At 38.3% G+C, this 5,624-nt stretch overlaps 1 pseudogene; it reads right to left on the bottom strand.

Annotated features, from left to right (window-relative positions):
• Nucleotides 1-4,566: 4,566 nt before the first annotated feature.
• On the bottom strand, nt 4,567-5,188 carry LOC147634419 (uncharacterized; annotated as a pseudogene).
• Between the last annotated feature and the right edge of the window lie 436 nt (nt 5,189-5,624).

Here is a 5,624-nt window from a genome sequence, read left to right as displayed (position 1 = left end):
TTGAATCTCAAGACCAAAATTGGGAAAAATCTCACTAATCAAGGTTAGTGAGACTAATCAAAACATTTTTTCAACCCTCTTCTCTTTGCTTGATTTGAGAACTTTGGAGCTTCATAGTAGAGTGCTTTACTTGGGAGTTTCATTAGGCAAATCATGGACTTCCTTTCACGCATATGAGTAGAGATTTTGTAGACATTTCGTGCTCGTGAGGCTACATTTTGTTGCATTGATTTTGACCTTTCCTTGATGCTTTGGAGCTTCATCAAGCATGAAATAGCCATTATATACTTACCATGGCTACTATGGGTGGTTATGGCATAGTTGGAGCTTTGTTTAGAGCACTATGGAAGCCTTACCTTCACGAATTTGTCCGTAAGGGGTGGATTTCTGTTGTGCGTGTTTTTTTGGAGAAGATGGACCTCTATAATCATCATTGGATGATCATAATGCCTGGTTAAGCAAGTCTTAGGAATAAGCAAGCTTCTATTCTTCTCAATGCTTCAACATCTTGCTTCTCTTGAATATTAGGGATTCCATGAAAAATTAGGGTTCTTCATCAAGTTTTGGAAATTTGTTTTGTTCACCTTCCTTTTCATGCTTGGCTACTTCCATATATGTGATCAATTTTTGCATGAATAGGTGTTTTCATGGAAATGTTGATTTTTCTTGCATTTTTGAAATTTCTTGGAAAAATTACGGTTTGGGATCAACTTTTTCATGAAATTCGTGTATAATGAGGCCATTCCAACTAGCTTCCTCTACCTATACTTGTGTTCAATGTTTTGATTTGAATTAAGATTTAGGGTTTCTTGACCCACTTGATGATTTGGGGTTTTCTTGAAAATTAGGTTTTCCACTTAAAAGTTTTGGGATCCAGGGTGTTAGTTATCTTCTCCTATCACTCCTCTACCCTCTCATATCATTTATTTACAATAATGATCAAACTTTTAGGGTTTCTTGAGAGAAATAGGGTTTTGGGAATTGCCTTCGAGATTAGGGTTTGTGGTGGGATTTCTTGAGTTTTCAATCTACAATCCTTTTTTCTTTGATCTTCTCTATAGAATCATGTATTGCTTGATCAATTTGGCCAAGGGAATTAGGGTTTTGGGAGAAAATAGGATTTAGAGCAAGATTCTTGCATATCATGCGATTCTTATCACTCCCTTACATATAGCTTGCATTGCTTTGAACCTCTACTTGCTCTTTATCATTCCCACACATTTCCTCAATCATTTTACCCTATACATGCAAAGAAGCCAAGAATTGGATTGAAATAAGAAAAGAGTATGCAATGATTGATGCTTCTTGCATTTGTTATACCTTGGTGAGGGCATTGTTTGTTTCTCTTTGATTGGATGACTATTGCAAGCCTTGGAGTAAAGGATTTTCAAGAAGAAAGTATACAAGGAGCATAATCCAAGCATCATCACATTCTAAAGTTGTAATGTTCGTGAGCATAAGTACATTCTTGGAATTGTAAGCCGTCAAACACTCTACTCTCTTTACATTGTTAGATTCTCAATCAATCAAGTTCTAGAATCTAGCATGTTGAGAGGGTACCCTTGGCATTGGTGGAGAGGCCAAGGGGGAGTATGGGTTCCTTGTTGTACACAATCAGTCTATGACATAATGTTACCATTTGTTTGTGCCTTTTGAGAGATAGTGATTGATTTTAAAGATAACTTCCATGGACAAAGTTGCCATAGTCATTTACTAGTCATACCCATGCCTTTTCATAGTCAAGACACACTTACACCATTGCTCCATGCCATCACAAGACCAAATCTCTTAGAACCACCCAATGACGAGGAAGAAGACCCTAGTGACACAGAATCACCACATGCTTACTATTTATGGTTGTTCGATGAGACGAGCTCTTACGCTAAACACTTGGACAAGAAACTTTAAGCAGTTTTAATTTCCATAATTTATCTAACATTTTGGTTTTATGTGTAGAGTTTACGAGGTTTTATCACTTTAAGCTTTAGAAAACAAGTGACTGTAAACAATAACAAAATCTTATGTTACTTAAATAGGTGCATTCATACTCACTCACTTTGTGCTATTTCTTTCTTAATTATTTGTTGACGAGTGTGTAAATCAGTTTAGCAAAACAATAAACTAGTCTAAATCTCCTGTAGTTTGCTACTTTATGATTATTTGCTAGGATGCTTCACTTGAATGGTATTGTCCTATCAATCCTAGACACAATTAAGATATGCCAAAGGAGTATGTTGAGTTTTTTAATGACTTACTTCTAGTACAACCACTCTAATTTATATTCTAGCTTTATAGGTGGGTTGTAAGTGGGAGGGTTGTAGTTTACTTAAACATTCTTATAATATTACAAACTTTTATAAAAAAAAACAAAAGACTTAGAAGATAACCATCACCATGCAGATGCTTGGTAGGCCCTTTAGACACCCGTAATGCCTTGGGACCGAAGCCTAGGTCTTCATGGGATGGGACCTTGTGTCTAAACATTTCTAAAAGGGCTAGAAAAGCCAAAGAAAAAAAAAAGAAAAAAGAAAAAAGAAAAAAGAAAACGAAAAAGAGTGTTGACACTAAAACATTTCCCTACTATGTAACAGCTTCACCTATAGGCTAGATATGATTGGGTTGGTTTAACTAGAAAATAATATAGAGATTAAGGTCATAACTATAGGCGTGCTCTTAAATCCTGTTTAAGTTTCGACCTATTCCATAACCTAGCCCGAGAAACAATGATTAATTTTAGCAATATTAAGAGATGAAGACCAGTTGTATTTGCGATATGTGCATGTGCAACTATAATTTCTATGTTAATGTTCATGTTTATGTGTCTACTTCAATAACATTTCACTATTGGTCTTCTTGTCTTGTAGATCTAATGAAGGCTGGTCAACATACAACTTTCTCCATACAGCATAAACTTATCTTTACCTCATCTTCATCAACAGATTCCAAGGGACGGAATCTACAACACGAAGGGGGCTATGTTGACCACCTTGGTTAACATGGTTTTGGACACCACTTGGCAATGGCAAACATGCAGTATCCTCATCTACAGGAAGTTTGACCGCCCAATCCGATGGCATCCGACACCTATCTATGGCCATAAGTGATGTGCTTGCAAGAGGCAAGAGCTTCTTGAGGATAAAGAATGAAGAATGTATTATGAGAAGTGTATTTGCATTTTGTATAAGGCCAAATTATGAGCCAAGAATTGCATATTGAATTGGGCATCTTGAGTGGACACACTTTGAGTGAATGTGAACAGTATTGCCTTATATATATATATATATATCTAATTTCTATCATAATTGAGGAATCTCCCCATTTTACTCTGTTACTTCTGTTCAAGAGACTCTTGTGATTAGCTGATTAGTAAGCTTGTGATTATCTAATTAGTGAGCGTGGGTGGTGAGGGAGAGTAATAACCTCAAGACTACCCTTGTTGACGAGGAGGAGAGGAGAAGTAGCCAAGCTTCCCCTCAATGGAAGTAGCGACTTGCAATTCTGGCTAGTGGTGGCAAGTCCCCGAATGAAAAATAAGCCTCGAGCAAACGGATGAGTCTTAACATAGACCTATCTCAACCTCTTTGTATTGGAGAAGAGGCAACATAGGGAGTTACTACTCAAAAATGCTCAAATCCAATAGTATTGTCCTGCCCAAGAGCAAGGGGTCTAAGGATATCACCACAAGTTGACATAATCCCAAGTTCATAGACCTATCTCAACCTCTTTGTATTGGAGAAGAGGCAACATAGGGAGTTACTACTCAAAAATGCTCAAATCCAATAGTATTGTCCTGCCCAAGAGCAAGGGGTCTAAGGATATCACCACAAGTTGACATAATCCCAAGTTCCTCACCCTTGGATGCGAGGCGAGGCATGTTATAGGTCTCCCCAACTGTCATGATGCATGACGAGAGCCTCATAAGGGTCCACCCTTGTTGGCCAGACATTTTATCGGAAGTGAAAAAAATATTGTGTGTTGAGCACACCCTTGCTCACCCAACTCTGCCACATGCTAGAAATGCAACCTTGACATTGAAACCCTTAAGTAAAGAGTTCATGATCAATAGAGCATTTTCTACATACATGAAAAGTTGATTTCAGCCCTTGGTCAGGTCTATGACATTGGAAATGCATTTTAACTCTGAGGCCCACTATTTGAATGCCTCTCCCGAAGTTAGACAAAAGCACCAACCTAATCTATCCTCTACTCTGTAATGAACTTCAATTATGAAACATATATGCTCACCTCATACCATGCATCGTGGTATCAGTATGCGTGTTTGCAGCCATATTAGGAGGGGTTTCATATGCTTTAGCTAGATTGGCATGATATCTAGATCATGATCTGTTTCCTTGCAGCTTTCGTTTGGTGTGACAATCCTTCTCTAAATGATCTCTTCGTTTGCAAAAGTTGCAAGCTAATTGGCCATTATATGATGATAATCCATGGCTATGGTTGCCATTCGAGGGATTTGAGAATCTGAACTGATTAGGATTATATGCAGGCTTACCCTGACCATATGGCCTCCACGAGTTGTTTTGATGTGGTGTGAAGGCTCTTGTATAGTTAGGGCTCGAAAGGGGAACCGTGAGCCTCTAGCAAGCATGGCCATAGAGGTGGTGGGAGTATCTTTCCCCACGATTGGTCTTCCTGCCTGATTAAGGCAAACAATTCATTAACCGGCCGTTAAGTTAGAATTGGTTGAATGGGTTGATATGAATGATTGCCATAAGTCGGGGAGGGTAGCTAATAAGGTAGTGACTTGAATTTCTGCTGTTAGGGTTAGGCTTGAGATGTCAAGGTTGTCATTAGCTTGTCGCCATGCTTCGATGAAGGCTTCCATATATTCAGGTAATTTATGTGATGACTTTCATTTAACTGCTTATGTAGCAATACACGGGAAACTACATTAGTTCGCTGATATTGTTACTGCAGCAATAGTAGCCACATGTCGATCCCTGAGATGAAGTATTATCTCGGTGTGGGCTTCTAAGTCTTTCTTTAACTAAGCATCAATATCTAGCTAGGCACTTCTTGCTGTAGGCCTAGCAGCAGTTCCATCGACAACCCCCCAATTTCCCGCTTTCTCAGGAAGAATTTTTATTCGAAGACTCTAGGGTAGATAGTTGGGACCATTGAGTTTTTCTATGTGGTAGTCTTTGGATAAGTTTGTAGAGGCTACAACCATCTTGAGCCACTAGTGCAAAAGGTCCAAATCAATCGCACAGTCAGAGTGCTAGCAGCGGCGGCAGTGAGGACTAATGATTGCTGGCCTCTAGAAAAGCTGATACCATAAAGGCGTACAACACCCTTTATATTTTTACAAGATACAATTATCATGTGTGGGCATCGAATCGCTTATTTTAGTTATACATCCATAAACAGAAGAATTGCAGAGAATAACAACGCACTGAGACAAAACTATACATGCAGAGATGAAAGTGGAAGTGGTTGTATTCGCTTCCTATTTGATTACTTGAAGGCATAGATTATGCCTTTTTTATTTCAAAAGGTGCAGCCTTTTGCTGCTATTTTTTTAACGTTTCATATTTGTGATTTATGTTAGTTACGTTTTTTATTTACATTGATATTTTTAGAAATTCCAACAATCATGTGCACATCTA

The sequence above is a fragment of the Cibotium barometz genome, chromosome 10 (genome assembly GCF_041138505.1).
Source record: "Cibotium barometz isolate CiBa-2024 chromosome 10, ASM4113850v1, whole genome shotgun sequence".
Taxonomy (NCBI): domain Eukaryota; kingdom Viridiplantae; phylum Streptophyta; class Polypodiopsida; order Cyatheales; family Cibotiaceae; genus Cibotium; species Cibotium barometz.
Note: the sequence above shows the minus strand (reverse complement) of the source record. Positions and strands in the feature narration are given on the sequence as shown.